Here is a 22,879-nt window from a genome sequence, read left to right as displayed (position 1 = left end):
CAAATTATAGGTGATGTTTGTTCATAGTGAAATGACACTATTCATAGGGCTAAAGAGTAGAACCCAGGGATACCTAAGGCTCAGACAATAAAGAGACAAAGAGAACTTCTCAGTAGATAGAAAGCATACATAGAGGTGAATAACTCTGTATCTCCTGCAGTGTGTGTGTGTGTGTGTGTGTGTGTGTGTGTGTGTGTGTTGGTTTGAGACCATGACAGATTGTCGTGGGGTTAGAGGAGAAATAAACATTCAAGGTAAGACAAAAATGGGCTGTGTAAAAGGAATGTACTATTGCTCAAATGGCTGTGAAATTTTCCAGAATGAATTGAAGTCTGTAAGCTTTGAGCTGTGTCTAGTATCTATTATAAGCATTGTAGTATCCCTAGGTTCTTTCCAAATGCTAATATGAATCTTTTCCAAATCTTGGCCTTGGAGATAACATGTCCCAGAGGCAGGGTGCCTAACAGCAGGTCACCAAGTCAACACACATGAATTTCAGGATCCACTTCCACTGGGGTCATCAGTTCCATGTGTTTATTCTTCTCATCTCCTTTCAGTACTCAGATCATTCACTGTCATGAGACACCTGACAATGTGAGCATTTGTATTTCTTAAACTGTCTAATAACATGAAGAGTTGTTTTCTTCCCCACATCAGTGCTGGAAATGGAAAATAGGACCTTGTACATGCTACACAAGTGTCCTAGCATTGAGCTATAAGCATGGATAAATTTTAATGACTTTCTTTTCTCCTTTCTTGCCTCTCTTCATATTTTCTCCCAACATGGTGCCTTTTATGTAAAAAACAGGCCATGTAGACATCTTTGCTGCCGAAATTATTTTAATTCTTTCTTGTATTTTTTCTTCTGGTGTAAATTCATTTTCAGATTATTTCATGTTCTCTGAACACATATGAAGTTCTCTTCCTTGCACCCGTAGTCTTCCTGCCACCTGGAATCCTGTTTGTGAGCATTTAGTTGTAATTGTTAACGTGACACAACCTAGAGCCACCCACGAAGGGACTCATTTTGACAATGGTATTCTGGACAAGGTTGACTTGTAGGAATGTGTGTGAGGCACTTATCTTACTTATAATGATGGATGTGGAAGGGATAGCATCTGATCCCACTCTCAACAAAGGCCATGAGAAGATGATCTCCAATTGTTCTGGTCTATTTCAACAGCACCATGTGCTTGGTAACTGTAGGAACGTTGTACATGTGACATTCTAGCTACCTACTAACTTCCATCTATTTATTTATTCTCCCTCTTTGAAGTCCTTTCTCCTTTTTGCTCTATCTCAATGGGACTTGACTCTCCCTGTCATTTCTTGTGTCTACCTATCTTATACTGCTTTTTTTCTCCTCGTCTTTCTTCCTCCTCTCCTGTCTCCTCTTTTTCCCTTCCTTTCTCTTCTTACCCACTTTCCCACTTCTGTTTTTGTCCCTCCTCTTCCTCCCCACTACCCCTGCTTTGTCTCTCTATTCTGTTCTACTCTAGTCTAGTCTATCCTGTTCTCAATTGAAATCTCCCAGATGAAAGAGATTATATGTAAGCATTATTAAGCTTTGGGTCATAATACAATATTAATAATATTCATCATCTAGTTCACTAGTTCATCAACCTATTTGTCTGAGCAACCTATTTAGAACCAATAAAATTTTTTAATTGATTTAACTTCCTAAAGACATTGAGAAAAGAACCAGGTAAACATCAAAACAATTATTAAATTCTAAAAAGTTTCATTACCATCAGAACAACAGAACTTCTTAATTTTTGACTCATAACTTAGTTACCCAAACCAGAAAAGTAGTCATAACTTCAAAGTTAGCATCTCTAGTGACCAGCTTTGTAGGGACCCTGCATGGACTCCTAAGGTACCTTGAGCAAACCTGAAGCTGTTGACTAGAATATCTTGCCCCAGAGTTGTTACTGGTACTCTTCCTGATTTGCTAACACACATCTGCTGGGGAGGAACTAAGCTCAAGAACTTGCATGCTTGACTCTTGATTGTTTTCCACTGTGCTGTGAATCAGTATATAAGCCCGCACAAGTATATAAGCCTGCACATCCCCCTCAATAAGCAACATTCAGCACTCCTGTTGCACAATGACCTCTTGTCTTTTATTTAACTCTCTAGGCCTTTGCCCGATTAGTGGAACAAAGTATAGCACAGGCACTACACAGCTTTATGAATTAGTTTGTGTGTGTGTGTGTGTGTGTGTGTGTGTGAAATAGTTTCCTCACACATAAAATAGGGATGACTATCAATAGATATGACAGTGGTAAAAGTTGGTACATGATAAAGCTACATACATCCAAATGCAGAAGGCTGTAGTGTGGCATGAGACTCTCCTGGCCATGGACTAATCCCAAGGCCTTAGTGATAGGTCTTGACTCCACAGAGCACCAGCATCAGTGGACTGTGAGAAGTTGAGAACTTAGGGATCATTTTTACTGACCAGTTTCCTAGTTCTAAAGAAGATAATCTAACATTTTAAGTAACAGAGGCTAGAAAAATATCCCTCGCTAATTAACAAGGCTGGTTTACATTCCAGTCAGCACTTAATTATTCATATAGGCATTTTCCATATTTCCCGTCTCAATGGAATGCTTTCCCTCAGATTTCAGGCTGCCTTCTCCCTGCCACCCAGCATGTGGCTGCCCCACATCCCCCTTAGCTATTTGCTGTGGGCTTAGGGAATGCAAACTCATTTTGACTTTTTCCTGCGCACAACATCACTAGGAAGGAAAGCCTGAATCCCCAAAAGCCATACAAAGCATTCCAAAGTAAATGTAAGAAACATTTTGATTGTTTTTCTGTTTTGGATTATCTGTGCCACTACTCATTTCCTCTTTTGCAGATAATCAAGAACTAGCTGTATTATGTTTAACAAGACTTTAAAATCACAGAGAACTCTGCAGGACATTGAAACATTTAGGGGTAAAACTCATAACCCCCAATATTTGCGCCTGATAAGACTGCCTTGGGAAAGGGCCTTAGACTAGGTGGAGGCATCCCAACAGCTCCAGTTTAGGACAGGGGCTTTAAAAGGGAAATTTAGCGTCAGCTGTTTTGAATCATATCAGACCAATGCTGATTAAAATCAGATAGAACCTCCAAGACCAGGGGGAACAGAAAGTATGCCTGCATTGCAAAGTTGCTTGATTGTTTTAGATCAACTTATCCAAACTTTAAAAGGAGAAAAGAAGAAAGAGAGAGATTTTCTTTTTCAGCTGAGAAATGCTTTAAGTACATTTAGCCAAATGTAGTACTCTACTCTTTGTTCCTTGTACTTCCAGCCATCTGAATGTCCTGATAAATGCACTGTAGAATTTAGCTAAATGGAATAGTTATATTCTCGTGCCTAGAGATTAAAAAAAAAAAAAAAAAAAAAAAAAAAAACACTTCCGAGACCTAGGGAAACTATAATTTTTATTTCAATTAATGTTTTCATTGAAAGAAACATAAACTCCCCAAAGTTGTAGACATGCCATAGAAAGCTAATATACACATACATACATATTGTTTGTAATACCTCCCTTCCTTCTACTCATGTGATATCATGCCATTCCATTTCCAACTTATGTGAAATCAACCCTTAAAAGCATATGTATTTATTTTTTTATGGGTATTAGTGTCTTGCCTCCATGTATGCATGTGCACTACATGTGTATTTGGTGCCTGTGGAAGCAAAAACATTTGTGGGCCACCGTATGAGTGCAGGGAAATGACCCTAGGTCCACCTCAAGAGCAGCAAATGATCTTACCGTTGAGCCATCTCTTCAGTCCTTAGGCCAGCCTTCCTATACACTATATATGAATAAGATTATATGAAAGTTTTCTTTCTTCACCCGGCTTATTTCAGTTACTGCAACGAGTGCTGTATCTAACGAGAGGGTTTCATTCTCTTTCTGGCTGAATCATATCCCACTGTGTATGTGCGTTGTATTTTACCTGCTGTTTAGCTAACTTGAGTTGCCCCATTTTACAGCTGGTGAGAAGAGTGCTGCCCCAATAGCGGGATGCAGATGTCTCTTCAACATGGGATTTCACTGACTCTTTTAACCTATAAACAAGAGCGTGGCTCCTGGAAGTTAGTTCCATGTCTAATTTGCATTAATGTTTCAATTTGCATTCCCCAGGACAGCATTCAAGCCTCTGCTTTCTGCCAGAACCTGTTGTCTCTGACAATACTCCCTCTTACTAGAGGAAGAATCTCAGTGTGGTTTTGAGTTGCATTTGCTGGCTTATAACTGACATTAAAACCAGTTTTCATCAATCAATTGGCCACTTTCCTGTTTTCTTTTGAGCACTGACTTCTTAGTTTTATTGCCCATTTAAAAACTGGGGTTATTTGCCATTTTTGCTCTTGAAGTTTTAGAGTGCCTTGTGTAGTCTAGATATTGACCTCTTGTCACCTATATAGCTTGTGTGCTGTCTCCTCACCCTGATGACTGTCCCCTTTGTTGGAGTCCCGTGTGCCCATTTTGCTTGTTTCCTGTGCTTTAGAGAGTTAAAAAAGATCCTTGCTCATTTCAGTGTCCTGTGGTATTTTTTTCTATTTTCATCTTCTAGGACTTTTGTAGCTTCAGCTCTAATACTTACATTTTAATCCAATTTGAGTTGATTTCTGTAACTGGTGAGAAATAGAAGTCTCCTTTATTCATTTGCATGTAGACGCCCGATTTTCCCAGTACCACTCTGTTCACTCTGCAACCCATTTGTTTTTCACACATTTGTCAAAATTAGTTATCTATATGTTTACAGCTTTACTTCTAAAATAACTATTTTGCTTCATTTTTCTTTGTGCCTGTTTTAGATGTCATTTGCCAGGCTGTTCTTATGATTACAGTTCAATAGCATTATTGAAGGCAGACAGTCTGCATCCTTGTTATGAGCCATTTTCCCCACCAGCCTGGTCCCAGACCTACATTAGCCCCAAATAACACACAGAGACACTGCATTAGATATAAAGCTGTTAACCTGTTACTAGTGTTTCTTACTGGCTAGCTCTGTCTTAAATATTAGCCCATTTCTATTAATCTATGTGTTTCTATGTGGTCTTATCTTACTAGAAAGAGGGTCCGGACCTCTTCTCTCCATTCTCTACATCTTGAATCTCCTACTATATCACCCAGACTCCTCCTGTCTCCTGGTCTTGCCTGTCTTACCTATCTTGCTTTCCTATTGGCCAACAGGGCTTTATTCATTAACCAATAAGAGAACCATATTTACAGAATGACATCTCCCTTCACATCCTGTCTTACTGTTTTACCAAAATGGCTTTTGGCTATTAACAGATTTTATGGTTCTTATTCTATATAAATTTAATGTAAATTTCTTGTTGTGTGAATAATGTCACTGATATTTTGACAGGGGTTACATAGAATTTAATGATCTGGACATTGCCATGATCATTTTAGCAATGTTGGTTTTTCCAGCCACAAACATGGTGTGTCTTTTCTTTCTCTCATTTCTGTTTTCACTTTTCATGGTAGAGATTTTCCACTCATTCAGTAAATCTTCGGGGAACTTTGTTTTAGTTTTTATAGTTATGAGTCCCAAACAAGAAGGGTGTGGGGCTTCACACCTAGAAGGGACTTGGTAAAGCCTGTTCATTCAGGATCTTCCTAGCCTCTCATATCACATCCTTATATTCTAGCACAGACCATTGCACCAGGCACCCAAGTTCTTAAGACAGAGGATCAGAAGGTGTTGCTGCTGCTGTCGATTCAGTTTTTTTTTTTCCAGCTTGAAAGTATGTCAAGGTGCCATATTTGACTTCCCTCCACCACACCAAAAGGCAGGAGTAAACAGGGTGGGGAGTGGGTAAGTGATGCGATCCCACGAGGCATGCATGAGCAGAGTGTGAGACGTTCATGAGGAAGGAGCATTGAGTAACAAAGATACAGTGAGGATACCAGGAATAAGAAGGGTAACAGGGATGAGGAATTCATCCACATAGGAAGGGAGGAGGTTAGTGGTTGTTTAATTCCCTCAAGATCTTCTAAAGAGGATTCTTCTTCCTACCCCAGTACTTTCTTCACTGGAATTTCCTGCTGCTGAAATTATTGTATAAATAGAGCTTCTTCTCCTCCTCTTCTTCTTCTCTCCCCCTCTCTCTTTTAGCTCAGAAGCTGAGTGTTTGCTGCTCTTTCAGAGGATACAAATTTGCCTCCAGCACCCACTTCCAGTAGCTCATAACCAACCTTACCACCACTTTTGTAATCTCCTCAGTTCCAAGGAATTTCTGTGAATATACACACACACGGGGATATATATATATATATATATATATATATATATATAGAGAGAGAGAGAGAGAGAGAGAGAGAGACAGAGAGAGAGAGAGACAGAGAGAGAGAGAGACACACACATAACATATACATACACATATACAGAGAAATGCACACACACTGGGGTGGGGCATTGATTTTTAAAACTTAGGGCAGTTAGGCAGTAAAGAATATAACTATATGGGGAAGAATCCAGAGGTTACCCGAGGAGACAGTGCTGTGTTTACAACATCTACCCTCTGTTACGAGTATGTTTTTTTCTGCCAGCCGGTCTGGTCCCATCGCCACGCCAGCCCCAAATAATACACAGAGACTCTGTATTTGATATAATTCTGTTGGCCAGTTACTAGTTTCTTATCTGCTAGCTCTGTCTTAAATATTAACCCATTTCTATTAGTCTAAGTATTTCCATGTGGTTTCATCTTACCTGAGAGAGGAGCTGGCATTCTGCTCTCTCTCTCTTCCATCTTGGATCTCCTCCCTACTACTATGTCTCTCCTCCTTGTCTCCTAGTCCTGCCTATCTTGCTTTCCTATTGGCCAACAGTGCTTTATTCATTAACCAATACAAGAAACATATTTACAGAATGATATCTCCCATCATCCCTCCCTCACACCTTCATCAAGGAGTGATTCTGCTGTTCCACATCCAATGTCCATTGACCCAGGAGAGTTTTCTTGGATTTGAACCTGCCATGACTACACTTTTACAACTCACTTGTTCTAAAATACTAGTAATATAAATGTTAACCTTGGAAACATTGCCTAAGTGTGTCCTTTTTGACCTGCATTCTTCTCATTTTTGGTCATTCCACTATTGTATGTTTATAAAAATCATTCATTGGAATAACTGTATAAAATGTTCTTTGTAAGCAATTTCCAGCTAAGAAGCAGATGGTTTTAGAAGGTCCACCACAAGGATGAAGAGGAAGACAGCAATGGTAGTAACCAAGATTGTAAGTGACAGAATTGTAGTAGTCTTGAAGAGGATGGCTGGAATGAAGCTACTTCTTACAGTTTAAGTTAGATGTGATAGAGAGGGGAAAGACTAGTCTTGGGAGTAGGAAACTGCTTTGAATTCTGGCTTGTTCCCAACACAGAATAGGGCTTATGCCATGGATTATAACAAGATTAAGAACCATTCTAACATATAGGAATTATACCCACTAAGGATGAATTTATTTAATATTGCCTCAGAGAAATCTCAGTAATATTCACAAAAAGAAACAAAAAGTAAAAGAAGATAAAGATAAATAAAGAGAGAAAAAAAGGGGGAAGAAGGAAGAAAGGAAGGAATGAAGGAAGGAAGTGCAAATAACAAACTTCCGGGAAAATTAACAACAACAAAACAACCTATAGAGTTTGTGCAAAAAACTCTTTCTCTACCCGACTTGGGAGGTAATAGCTGGTACTCACTGTGAGACATCACTTTAAACAAGATACAGAAACCAGGCTTCTATTATACAATGTGTGTTCTTCCGAACAAAAGTGTTCCGGGCTTGCCCTATCCATGGCACATTTTCTGAAAATCAATCAAGTCCTCTCTTTCAGCTGAAGTCCAATGGCATTGTCTGTCCCTTCCTCCAGGAGCTGATCTCTGCCAGGTAGAAAATTAAGTTTCCTTCACTCTTCTTTTTAGACACAATACTTCAGCATCACAGAAACCTGGCTCTGTGTGGGAAACCGACTTCCTGTCTCAATAAACAAGCACACACAGGCTTTTTCTGGACACATAATGGAGTCTTTTTTTTATTTTATACAAAAATCATTCCACACTTAACACATCAATGAAGCCACTTAAGCTCTACTGCATTTGAATTAAAGAGGAATTGTGTGATCAAAGGGTGTGAAAAGAACCACACAGGGCGTTCTTCAGATCCTCGACTTTTGTTACATTTGATACATAACAAGCCCGATAAATATGCTTATCCCAGGAACTAGGTTCATTATCTCATGCCCTTAAGCCCAGAGAAAGGACCCCATATTCCTCTTCACCGTAGTGTTCTTTGGCTTTTGCTGGATTTTGGTGAAGAAATGAAAAATACTTGAATGTTTTAAGGGGCTGTGGGTGAGGTTGAAGGACAAAGTAATTTTCTCTTGGGATTTTCCTTGCTATTTTACTAAATAAAAATGTATATACATATTTATATAGAGATATGCATATTTCTTCCCCATTGATGAATATACATACAATTAAATAATATGCATACTTCAGAGATATATGCACTACTAGAGTCAATATCACACACACACACACAAATAACTTGGGGAGTTATCTTTTCTTATCAACTAATGGAGTATAAGGTAAAAAAAAGACATTAAAATTCTCAAATGTTTAGAATTGGGTTGGTGGATGGGACATTCAATACCTTTGACAAGCATAACTTCTGGGAATGTTACTAAGGATGTAACATTTGTGGTGATCTTTTTGGTACAATGCCTGCTAGAGAGATTTGGAGGTGCTCTACAGAGAATTCAGGCACCCTCACAAGCAGGGTATTACAGCTACATATGTATAGAAATGTAGTTTTTGAATCACAACCAAAGTACTAAGAAAGTACGTATCTTATACAACTACATAAGAACCCAAAATGCCAACTATGTGGCCAGTGAATTTGAGTTGATAGAATAAATTCATGTAATCCAGTCAACATTAAGTTGAGATAAATTCCTATATGAACATTGAGTAAAATTTCTGAATTGTTCAGAAAAAACTTCTTATACATAAAGTTTAAATTGGAGTTAATTAACTCAAATATAATAGAACAGCAATTGCAAGCTAATCACTATTCTCCGTGTAAGAAGTCAGAGCTGTGAAAGGCTCACCTTCTGTTCTGTAGTGGAAGAGAGGTTGAGACAGGTGATAACAATGTGGGTGTGGGAACAAATCTCAAATGGTACCTGTAATAGGAAAGTAGACCCCAGCACCCTATGCAGCACAGAGAGAATTTCCAGGGCATCCTCATATGTTTTAACATGGGTCTTAGAAGATAAATGGGAAGCGTAGAAGTTTATCAAACACAAGAATCAGGGGAAAGCAAAGTCAGATGAAACATACAAAAGCAGAGGCATAGTTGACATTGACAGAAGCCTGTCAAGTATTCTTGAGTCCTCAGATGGTATATGTGATCTCAAATGGGATGATTCACTGAGTGAAGGATAGAGCCTCAGCTGAGGCAGAGGTGACCTGCTGTGTATCTCTAAACAGAAGGAGCCTTAAAAGACTGGAGGGATTTCACTTAGTCGTTCTTGTCCCACTGAGTTGTCTATCCTAGCCATCCTCTGGATGAGTACTCCGACCTGGCACCTTTTATAGCTCTAAATAACTCAGCTAGTTGGATTTTGCCTTCCTAACATTTGACTTTTTAGGACTGTGTGTGCCAGCCATGTGGATGATGGACTGGAAGATTTGTTTACATCCAGATGTTTTCATTGCTGTGTAGACAATCACAAGCATTGAAAGAAAGAAAAAAGATTCCTTGGGGCTGAAAGCCTCTATGCCATGCTTCCTACATAAATAGCTGTTGATGGTGTCACTAATGGCAGCCCAGCTCTGTTTAAACACTGTTATTAAGAGCAGATGACCGTCTGTTCCTGCTACAGTTTGGGTCAGGCCAACCTTTCCCAGGGTTCCTATGGACTTTTCTCTGTTCCAGACATTAGTAAAACTCAAAAGCAGAATCATAAAAACAACAACAGGCGACATGGTTGTCCATTTCTTCTTGGTTAATTCTGTGCATATATAAATCCAAGGTTCAGGCATGCCTTATTCTTTACATGTTGGCTTTGTCTGTATTGTCTGAAAAAAGAATAATTCAATAAGACTCTTTTCCTCTTGTACAGATGCTGCCCCAAAACTGCCTGTCCAGTTCTGCTTAAAGTCTCAAAACAAAGGGATGCTCTCTTCTGCTTTGGGATGAAGTACGGAGCTCCTTTATTCTTTGTTTTCATTTGGAATGTGTTTATTCTCGAATAGTATGGTGGCCCGTTCTTGATGCTACAATTCAAATGAGGTCAGAGGTGGGCACTTTCACTCAGTAGTGCACAAAATTTGACAACACGGAGAAGGAAATTTTTGAGTAACCAAATGCCTATAAATGTGCTATTTTGATATAATAAGCATAGACAAGAAAGTAAGAAGGAAGGAAGGGAGAGGAAAGGATGAAGGGACTCATATATATCAAAACAGGGACTGGAGCTCACAAAATAAAAGAAAATGTATCCACTGTTCACTTAGAACGAAATATGACTTCACCCTAGATTTTTCAAGTTTTTGAGCATGTAAAGGGCAGAATGACAAAAGGAAGGATTTTTAGAGGGAAAAAGAAGTGAAAGCAAAAAAAATTGGAAGTTATACCACTGAGGAAGAGCATAAAAGTCTTTGTAAAAGTTTTCAACTAGGGAAAGGAGTGATAGACTTCTTAACAGCTGGGTCCTAACGTGCTGTGAGGGCAAGAATTCAAATCCCTGTGGGTATCTGTGACCAGAAGACAGATGAAAAGCAGAAACAATACTAATTCAATGTAACAAGTAAAGCTTCCACAGTCAGAGTCCACTTGTACAATGGCTATTTTAAAAAGCAAAGAATCTCATGTGTGGTAAACTGTTGGAGTAGATGTTGGCATGCCATGAGGTACTGACTGGAGTCTTAGGATCCCGGCAATCATAAGATATAATCTGCATGCAGCTCAATTCCCATCTTCCTTTGGGTCATCACAGGATTATGAACTGTGGCGCATTCTTCCCTGCTGTGGGTTCATGTCTGTGCTCATCCCAAAATGCTGTACCAAAATGTATGGGCTGACACTGAAACTCCAATATTCACATATTAGGAGATGTCAGGTCACAGAATCTCTACCTCCATGAGGAAGGTTTGAAACCTTATAAAAAGTTTGGAGGGAACTAGCTAGACCCTCTTTGTTACTTCCCCTCTTTTACACCATGATGCACTATCAAATCACCTTCTGAGAAGCAGTGACCATACCCTCATGAGCTCACAACTCTCTTGGACTTCTCAGCCTCTAGAAGTAGGGACAGGAAGTTCTGTGCTTTAATTGCTCTGGCTCAAGCATATTGTAGCAGTCCAAGTGGATAGAGATGAATGAATCTGGCATTCTGTGCTCCTGAGTTCATCAGCCCTACCAGTCACTTAAGGAAGTTGTATTCTCTTTGTAACTTTTGGCCCTATTCTTGAGTCTTGTGTTTGGTTGCTTTTGTGTTTACTTGGGTTTTCTAGTCAAAACTAGTAATCTGATACCAGCTTCTTCATTCTCTGCCTTGAACTATGTCATACAAACAGGCAAAAGAAAGTCCCTAGCCACTCCCTGATGCAGGGTCATCACAGGCCATTACCATTTCGGCAGGGAAGGGCTGTGCAGATTCCTGGAACACTGGTGATAGTTCTACTTTATGAATGTATTTAATATCACTGACCCATACATTTAAAAGTAAGGTGCTAAATTTTGTATGTATAACTTCTTGTGACTGAGTGTGTGAATTTATGCATACCGTTTACATGCAAGAGCCCCCAAAGGCCAGAAGAAAGTGTTGGTCATCTAGAACTGAAGTTTCAGGTGGTTAGAATGCACCATGTGGGTGCTGGGAACCAAACTCAGGACCTCTGTAAGAGCAGCAAAGGCTCTCAACCTCTGAGCTACTTCTACAGCCCTGGCATTTTGTTTTACTTATGCTCACCAGAAGTTCTTTTTAAAAAAGTGGAAGAACAGAAGCTTATCATATAAATTTTACATAGATAATAACACAATCCATTCATTCAGTCCTTCAAAGGAGCTGAGAACCTAGTGAGGAGGGTGGACATGGGAGCTGGTAATGAGAGTAGTGTGAGATGGGAGGTGCTGTCTTAGCTTCTTTTTTGTTGTTGCTGTGATAAATTACTCTAGCAGAAGTGACTTACAGGAGAAAGGCTTATTTACCTCACAATTCCACATTACACTGCAGGGAAGTCAAGGCACAGCAACTTGAAGCAGCTAGTCACATTACATGCCTAGTCAATAGCAGGGAGCAGTGAATCCATGCATGCATGCTAGTGTTCAGCTTACATTCTTCACTTTCTTATAGTCCAAGACCCAAACCAAAGGAATGGCACTGCCCACAGTGGATGAGTCTTCACATCTTAGTGTCATGAAGACAACTGCCCTCCAGACATGCTCACAGACCATCCTGATCTAGATAGACAATCCTCATGGAGAGTCCATTTCTGGGTGATTCTAGACTGTAAAGTTGCCAATGAAAGTTGACCAGCACAGATGTTCTCTATGACTGTAACAGCCATCTCATATTGGGTACCCAAAGAGGGATGAAGGAAGATTGAACAGTATTCCTGGAGGAATGGATGCTTGTCCAAAGAATGAAGAAATAAGGTGGTAAGATAAGAGTGTTGGAGTCAATGGTAGAGATATATGGTTGGAGAGAGTTTAGTAAGAATGTTACTGGAGGTTTGAGTTTTCAGTTGGAGAGTAGGTGAGTCAGCTAATACTGGCAAAGTTGGTTGGGACTGGGTCACAGAGGGTTGTGCATACCAAGTTAAGAAGCTGGGGGTAGACACTGGCCTTAGCTTACACTTGGACTTCTATTGGTACAGCAGCAGCTAAATATGAGCACAGTTGTGTTAATAAAAGTCCTTGCACATGTGTTTTCCTTCCACCTGTGCACGTTTCTTAAAAATAAACTCGTGCATCCTACAGGAAATTAGGGACAGGAAAGGGGGCGGGTAGAGATTTACTACTCATTGGAGCCCTGTGTTAACATTTAATGTTACATTCCTCATTGCTTACTCAGTGCTGTTCAATCGTTGTGCTTTCCCAGGCCCTTGTCCTCCATCTGCAAGTGAGAGCATCCTGATCTGTTTCAGATGTGTGGTTCGTCATTTGGAGACAAGCTATTTGACTACAAATGTTCTCCATGTCCTCATCAGAGTATATGAATAATTCATGATGAGCATCATGTGGGACTGGATTATATTTGGATATTTTATGTTGATCATTCTTTAGCTGGGCTGCTGTGACTCATCACAACCTTTGGTAGCACTTTTCAAGGGTGAAGAACATGAAACACTAGGGTTCATTTTAAAGAAAAGGAAAGAAAAGAAAAAACAGTATTAGGGAACTGAAGACACAAAAACACAGTGGTTAGTTCCATATGCGTTTAAAGACCATTAGTCATAAAAAAAAAAGTGTCTGCAACAAATGCAAAAAAGAACTTTAATTCCCCTCCCTGAGTCCCTAGTAACTACTATTCTACTTTGCTTGCGTGAATTCAACCTTTCTATAAGTTGTATAAATGTGAGATTTTTATACTCTGTTTGTTACTTCGTGTTACTTATTTCAGTGAGCATAATGTTCTCCAGATTCATCAATGTAGTCACTGATAATGTGATTTCCTTCTTTTATAAAATCTGAATAGTATTCCATTGTGAGTTTGCAGTACATTTTCCATATTCCTTCCTCTGCTGATTAAACACTCAGGTCAACTCCACGTCTTAGCTATTGTGAAGAGTGATGCAGAAAACCTTGGAGGATTGGTATCCTTTAATGCCCTGACTTCAAGTCACTTTAGATACTTAGTACAAAGTGACATGCTAAATCATATGGTAGAACTATTTTTAATTTTTGAGGCCTCTACATGTTATTTTCTATAATGGTTATATTTATTTACATTTCCATCAATAACATTTTTAATATGACCTTCTCTGCCTATGTTTTCCTACTGGGGCTGGATTTTTAATGAATATATGTTAATGTTAACAAAAATGGAATACTTTCTACAAACTGAGTGCTCTATGGTATGGCTTGATAAAGTTAACACTGCACCTCTTCAGAGTGTATATAGTTAAGAACATTAAAGAGTTTTCGTTAGAGTGAGAATTGTAGCCATACCTTAATCCTAATACTTTGGAGGCAGAGACAGAGATATCTTTGTTAAGTTTGAGGTCAGCTTAGTTACATGAGAAACAAGAACTCACAGCTACTGGATAGCAAAGCATAAATTTATTACCATACCTTTCTAGCTTGGTTCCAGCATCCAGCCTCTTTCTGCACTTCGAGTTCACCTGTACTCAGACATGCACAACCACACACATACACACATACTTAAATAATATGTGTAAAATTAAATATGCACAAATAGTTTTTAAATATTTTTCTTGCCAGCCCTGCTACCCAATTGAGTAGTCATCTAAAACAGTGGTTCTCAACCTTTGGCAAAACTCTTTCTCCAAAAATATTTACATTATGACTCATGACAATAGCAAAAAATAGTTATGAAGTAGCAATGAAAATAATTTTATGGTTAGGGTCACCACAACATGAGGAACTGTATTGAAAGTTCGCAGCATTAAGAGGATTGAAAACCACTCATGTAGAATAATTCATTACCCACAACATTAAGCCTTCAGTTGTCATTAAAATATGAGCTGCTTCTAGCTCTCAAGGGGAAGCTGAACAGCAGAGAACCAGGCTCACAGCATTCTAAGTCCGGAAGCATTGGGCCTGTGAACTGCAGAGGGACACACACACTTCTGCCCTCAGCCTACTATTCTCCTCCAGTCTTCTGCTGTCCCTCTCATCACCTGCAAGTCTCACTTCCATGACTCACTGCACCTGGTTTCTCTTCCCGCATTCTGCCATGTCCTCCCCTCAAGAAAGGTGCAGAACAAAGAACAATAAAACACATGGTTGGGATTTGATATTCTCTTGCCTTCAAGTAAACATTTTCATAAGGGGTAACCCTTCTATGTTGTGAATTGACTCGAATTTCTTTAAAATAGAAAATTTGTTTCACTTTTTAGTTGAAGGTTTTATTTTATGTATACATCTTTCTTTCTTTCATGCCCTCAGACAAGGGTCTCAAATCCCCTGGAGCTGGAGGCATTGATAGTTGTGAGCCACTCTACCTGAGTACTGGGAATTGAACCCGGGTCCTCTGCAAAAGTAGCAAAAGCTCTTAATTGTCTCCCCAGCCTTTACTTTCACTCATCTTCATTTCATACTCATCTTCATTTCATAAGAGTAGCCAATTTCACTGGAGTAAAGGGATGTTATTACAAAGGCTGGTCCTTCCCTTTGGCAACAGTTATCCTTAAATTTTGGCTTTTACTCACTTATCAAGCCTGTTATAAAATGATACTACATAGGTTGTACTATAGCAAGAGTCTAAAAAAAAAATGTAGTATAAGGACACATATTGTGGCTTATTTGATATACACTTGTTAAAGTTAAATGTGCATTAACTATGCCCCAATTTATATATTGATCTCTAAAATGAAAACAATTAAGCACCTACCACCAGGAATCATCAAAGAGGATTAATTTAGAAAGGCAAAAGTTGAATGTTGGGGCTGGGCATTGGTGGCCCATGCCTTTAGTCCCAGCACTCGGGAGACAGAGGCAGGTGGATCTCTGTGAGTTTGAGGCCAGCCTGGGCTACAGAATGAGTGTCAGGATAGGCTTCAAAGTTACACAGAGAAACCCTGTCTTGAAAAAACAAAACAAAAAAAAAGTTGAATGTTGGATAGTATGCCTAATGTTGAAGCCCTCGGTAAGCATGGCAGCATCTGTATCATGCACTCCAGGTAGACTCCTTCACTAGGGAGTATCCACACTCCATCTCAGTTCCAGGCAAATATGGATGGCTGGTCATCCTCTTGCAATATGAATATCCACAAATACTGATACTAGCACTATGTTGTAACACATATTGAGCAGCTCCTAAAAGTGAGAAGGTAGAAATTAATTGAAAACTATTATTTATAGATAATGTCTGTGGGGTAGCAGTAAGTAAAATACTTTAGTTGAGCTGGAGCTATGTTTGCCACAGACTTTGGATGAAATAAAAGGACCCAAATAACATGTCTTCACAACTTCTATGTGAATTAATATGCTATGCAAGTTAGCATATCATTTATAATAAGTAATGTTTTAAAATGTTTATTTTTGTTTGTGTGTGTGTCTCAGTATGTGTATGCTACATGTGTCCCTGTATATATGTTTCTGAATGTGTATGCTACATGTATATGGGTACTCTAGGAGGCTAGAAGTAGGTGTCAGATCCCCTAGAGTTAGAATTACAGCAAGTTGTGAGGTACCCAGTGTGAGCAGCTGGATGTAAACTCAGATCTTCTGGTAGAGCTAGAAGTGTTATTAACCACTGAACAATTCATCCAGCCCTAAGGGCTAATACTTTTGACAAAGAACATTATCAAAATGTTTATTTTCAAGACCAGTGAAGGGAATCTAAACTGACATAATATGTCTTCTATGTGTTTGCGTACTGTTTTAGTGTGTGCCGCTCTTGAAGGTATGTCCAGGTATTCTCCAAGATGTTTATGTTTTCCTGTCAGCTACTCCTTTCCATTTTATTGGAAATACCTTTATATTTCTATATAAAGTATCCCCAAAGAAAAATGTTATACTTATTTGATTTCAATGTTTTTACATAACTCTTACCTACTCAGGAGGATCTATGGAGCTCTTTGGATCTCAGGGATGCTTTTGTCTGTACATCAAATTGGAGTGATTATCTTGCTCATTGTCATAAACCTGTTGTTCTGCTCCCATCCTGCTGAAGCTGATTCCAGTAAGCCCTTTTTCAACAGAAGTATGCATAATTTCACAAGTTGTCTTTTAAGAGTCCAGAATTTTTAAAATATAAAATTAACATATGTTACTTACAAAGTTAATCACTTAACAATTATAAGCAAACACATTTCTTCAAAAATGTCTATCTGATGTCAAAACAATTGGTCAATTTTATGAAAAAATTAGCTAAATGAGCTCATACAAATGAAACTGTCTACTAAAACTTCTACATTTACTTAACTGTATTTCTTTCAATTTGTGATAACATATCCTGGATATATGAAGTTCAAGGACAAACAAATATTTGTCAGAATTTTAAAATTCATCCAGTTATATTTCATGCATATATGCATGTACTTTAATGATATATATATAAACATTTATACATGTTCAAATATAATGGAATTATTTCAGAAAGAACATATATTTGTTATTAAAGTTGTTATATTTAATATAAAAGGAAATCACATATATCTATATTGTATTTACCATAAAAGGGAAGGATATATATTTCATCTATATTTGTTACATTTAACGTACCTATGGCTATATTTGAAAAATCTGAGCACAATTTCCCATAAAGAAAGTGTTAAATACCAAAGACACATGTTCATTTTGTCTGTAATATGCCATCTGTTAAAAGTTTCCTTCAGACTAGACATACATGCAACTTGAGAAAGTCTATTTTCTTGCTATAATCTTAGATGAAGGAAGATGTTTGCATCACGAACACTACTTGATCCCAACTTGGATTTTATTTAGTTTTATGAGGATCACAGAAAATGACCGCATTTTCTCCTCACTTGAATTTCAGGTGCTCCATCAGGGAGGCTTGAGACTAAGAGGCAGTATGTCATACTCTCCTCTCCACAGGAAGACAGAGGTTCCAATGCTGATGAGAATAAATGGTCTTTTTTAATTTTGAGAATACCTTCAACAAATTAAGAACCCTACAAATGCTTCTGCTGAGAAATCTTCAGTGTTTTGTAGCCTGCTGTTGAGATCTTCAAGTGTATGTGATGCTATACACTACCCACTGAACTGGAACATTAACTAGGTCTTAGGAGCTAAATAGTGAATGAGAGTTAATCTATGTGTTATCAAGGGGAAATATTTCTGAGAGTAAAACTTCTTCATCCAGTACATAGATAGAAGAAGTTAGGACTGGAGGAGTTGGAGGAGGAAGAGGGAGACTGAGGAAGAGGATGAAGATGAGAAGGAAAAAGAGTAGGAATATAAGAGGAAGAGGAGGAAAATGAAGAGGAGGAGGAGGGTTTAAGTAAACTCATAGTTAGTGTTCACTAACAACCAAGGCTGACTTCAAGGCTAACAGATACAGTATGCAACAACAGTACTATTAATCTTCATTTCCCCTCTTTATGCTGCTACTTGAGCCCCAAGCTTGGAATCTTCTGGGAAAGCACTCTACCACTAAGATACATCCCCAGTCCTAGTTTCCCTGTTGGAGGAAAATGTTTCCTAATTGGCCAGGTGATATATTTCTATGGTATGAGTAACTCTTTCTATATTTCTAGAAGAGAAGATTGAAAAGCAGTTTCTTAAACTCTTCATTTATGCACTGGGTAATAAATATGGTTGTTTATTTTTACATCATAGCAAGGCATAGGTTTCCTCTAAAATATACTCCATTCTGTGCCAAGAATAGTTCACCCACCATATTACTTGGTCCTGAACATACAGTTGGGCTGCAGGCTAGCTCAGTAGTAGTGTGCTTGCCTATTATGCCCCAGGCTTTAATGCTTCCCTGTCCACCAAAAATAAAAATGTATCAGTTGTATGCCTAGAAAAAATTAATATTACTAAATGAATGTTCATATTTATATTATTAAGAAAGTCACAGGTATATAACCTTGATTTTAAGCATGAATTCTAAAAAATCTAGGCTATTACTAGGCACTCAACGTTTACAAAGCTTAAGTACAACCTATACCAAAAAAAAAAAAACCTTAAGACACATTGCTAAAAAGTTGTACTTATTTAATGTATTTGTCTAGACTCATTTATGATAGAAATCAGGTTCAAAATAGTACTAGGTAATGTGTGGTTCAAAATAATGGCTTCTGTTGTTGTTCTAGTTGCTTTCAAATTAATTATTCAGCAACATGAATGAATACAGGTGAATGAAAGAGATTCCCTTGTTCCATTCATCTGGATGCTCCAGCTGGTGTCTCAAATACTGAGAATAGGGTCCCTTGTAAATCAACCTTATTAATTCAAAGAGAAAACTCACTTCACATTGCATTTCATATAAAGCCTGTCAGGTCTGTTAGGGTCTAATTGACTCTACTTAGTCCTCCCATCAACAGAATTATAACAACCTTCTGAGGAGAAAAGAAGTTCCGTGTTGAAAAAAAATGCAAAAGACTACATGATGGCTAAGTGAAACCTCATTTTCCCCGGACATACATGCACATATTTGTATCTTTATTTTCAAACTAGGCTCCCTGTCACAAATACAACTGGACAAAATACATTAAATGAGTATTTTAAGATTTTTGAACAATAGACAATGTAGGCTGGTAATTTCTGGATGTCAAAAAACAAAATGGGGAGCATCTTCTGGGAGATGCTTTCTACTGTGCAGAACAAGAAAAATATCATGGTCATCCATGACTAAAGAGATAGAGGTCAGTATGAAACTGCCATGTTGAGAATTTAAGGGTCAGCATCCCCACCCAAATCAAAGAAGAGGTTGAGAAATCTATATAGGGGATCCTTGGTTTTGGTTTGTGGCTGAGCACATGGCTTCTGTAGAGACAGAAGTCAAAAGCCGAATGCAAAACGGATCAAAACAATGAATACAGATGATTGGAAGGAAAAAAAGCTAGTGAGGAGCTGTTACTAAAACAAGTGCTAGAGGTGGAATGAGGGTTAGAGATATCCCATGTTCAACCATCCACAGAGTAGAGGTCCCACTAAGCTCCCACAGTATTGATTAGAGAACTTGAGAAAGCCATTCCTTAAGAGAATAACTATTTCTAAAGAAGATTCTGGAGCATCTTTAACAAAATTTAAAAACAAGATTCAGAATCAGGATGGCTCCCTTTCTCTGCATTCCAGAATATAACTCAAAACTGTTAGAGAGGATAACAAAATTCAGACACTGAGCAACATTCAAATCTATACCCTCGGCATCAAATCGGAAATTATTTGACATATACAGGCTGTAGCCTGAAGGAAAATCAGTCAGTATAAACAGACCCAGAAGTGACAAAAAGAACAAAATTAAGAGACGTGAACATTAAAACAGCTTCTGCCAATATGTTCAAAGAAAAATAACAAGTAGAGAAACATAACACAGAATGGAAGCATTATAAAAATAATATGAAGGGATGAAAGACAAAGCCTTCTGCCAAAATAGAAAGGTGAATACATAAAATAGAAAAGTCACTGGATGAGGTTAATATTATAAAAAAAGATAAAGTTGTTTGAATACACACACACACACACACACACACACACACACACACACACCTATCCAAACTGACAAATGGGAGCAGGACAGGGGAAGGCTGATTGTTAGCCTTCATTGGCCTCTGAAAATATTTAATTTTACTCAAATTGTAGCACTAGGAAGGGAGATATTTTCTCAAAGCAAAGTCATTGAAAGTTCTCTAAATTTGAGAAAAATATTAATTCTCATATCTTAAAGGCTTAATTAATCCCAAAGTGTATAATTCCAAGGAAAGCTACTTTAAGACCCATCATCATTTAACAGCAAAGATCAGTAATGTTAGAAATGTCTAAAAGGCAAGAGAAAATGACTACATAAAAAAGAAAGAAAGGAAGGAAGGAAGGAAGGAAAAAAAAAACAAAACCTAGTGACTCATTGTCCAATTGAAGTTAGAAGACAATAGACTGCCCAAGGAATCCTGAACAGCTCCAGAGATGGATATGACTTGGGTAGCCAAAATAAAAAGGAAAAACAGGCAGATGAACATACAGAAAAGCTCCAATCAGATAGACTCAGATAAGAAATGCCATCACCCTAGAAATTTTTCTTAGAGGCTTGATTATTGCATACAGTTGAACAAGGGTTATTACACACAGAAAATCAAGGAGGAATGGTTTATGGTATACAGCTGGATCAAGGAGACAGATTTAGTTAATCTCATTGAGATCAGGGTGTGCAGGGGAATAGTCTTTAGGTCATACAGATGGGAGAAAGCTGTGGTGGACATTTTCTGCACATCTGCCAACATTCACAATTGTTCCTTGGAGAAAGACTTTGCTATTTACCTCTGAGCATCACCCAAAGGGGAAGGATTTCCCATTTTCTGCATGTGTCTGAGGATATGGGGTCTTTGACATCCTCATGCCCATGCCAATAGAAATCACTAAGGACTTGATTCACTTAGGGCTTCTTCCACTTCCTAAAACTGACAAACTTTGAATGACAAAAGGAAAAACAGACAATAGAGTTCTATATGGAGTGGGAAATATTTTTTAAAAAAATAGAGATAAGCTAATTCTAGACTTGACACAAGCTAAGAATGCGTCACCAGCACACCTGCTCTACAGGTTTTTTTTTTTAAACTGTAAAAATAAATAAATAAATAAACAGGATTTAAGATTAAAATTCAGATTCACACAAAGAAATGAAAATCTCTGAGAACACTAAAGACATGGGTAAATATAAGCCATGCTTTGTTCTTTAATTTCATCTAAAAATCATGTATTGTTTAAAGAAAAAAGTAGTAACAAAACATTGGATGTTTCGTAAGAGTTATAAATGAAACTTGTGAAGATTAGGAGACAAATTCATGATAAATATTTGCATTCCTTGTGATGGGTGGGTTGATTTTAACTGAAAGAAGCCTGTACCTGATAAGGCACAATGACTCAAAGGGCCAGAGCATTTGCTGTGAGACTGTGTCTTGTATATATTACAGGGAAACTACAGAATGAAATCTGAACAATATGGTTGCCTAAAAAGACCTACAGAAATGGCAACTCCAGTTGGAATGCCAACCTCAGTGGGAGAGCTCTCACAAGGGCCTCACCCCTAAATGAAGAACTACAGGCAATTAATTAATGGCTGCTGAGAGAGGCAGATCAATCCTTAGGGATGAGTCCCATGATGGGTTATGAAATCCCAACTGGTCAGCTCTGAAAACATACACATATGAGCGTGTGTGTGTGTGTGTGTGTGTGTGTGTGTGTGTGTGTGTGTGTGTCAGAGAGAGAGAGAGAGTCTTTGTGCAACTCTAATGGTTAAAGAAGAAAAGAAAAGTTTGAGAGAGAGTGGAGAGAGAATTGGAGGAGTTGCAAGGTGACAGGGTGAAGTAAAAATGATATGGACACAGTACTAATGTATGAAATTATCAAAAATAAAACACACAAAGGCCAGTTTAAACATTGCAAGCCTTTCCACAAAGACTCCAAACAAGGATGGCTTCACTAGCAAATTCCATCAAATAATTAAGGAAGAAATAATTGTATATACTGTGAACTTTATCAGCCATACTAAGGATGGAAACTTTTAGGTACCATCTTGATACCAAAACATTTAAAAATATTATGAACACTATCAATTAATATCTCTCAATAACAACAAACACAGAGTAAAAACAATCAGCTCAAATTCAGCAATACATAAACAGGTCAATGCAATGAGGGATTCTCCCCAAAATATGATTTTTTCTTAATATTTAAAACAAAATCTATGTTTACCTATAGACTGAAAAGATAAAATGCAAATCACTTCATTATCTTGTCAGTTGAGCTAAATTCTGTGCTGGGTTATTACAAAACCAGCAACTATCAGACTATTGGAGAATTAGACATGTATACAAACTTTAACCTGATGAAGGATGCTGATTTTCAAACTACAGGTGGCATCACATTTAATCAAAATACGGAACTGAATGACTGCCCTCTCCACAGGACCCAGTAGCACTAGCTACCCACCCATCCTCTCACTCTTCTCTGCATCTTTGCTCTGGAGATCCTAGCTAATGCAGGA

Source organism: Phodopus roborovskii, unplaced genomic scaffold (genome assembly GCF_943737965.1).
Source record: "Phodopus roborovskii unplaced genomic scaffold, PHOROB, whole genome shotgun sequence".
NCBI lineage: Eukaryota > Metazoa > Chordata > Mammalia > Rodentia > Cricetidae > Phodopus > Phodopus roborovskii.
Note: the sequence above shows the minus strand (reverse complement) of the source record.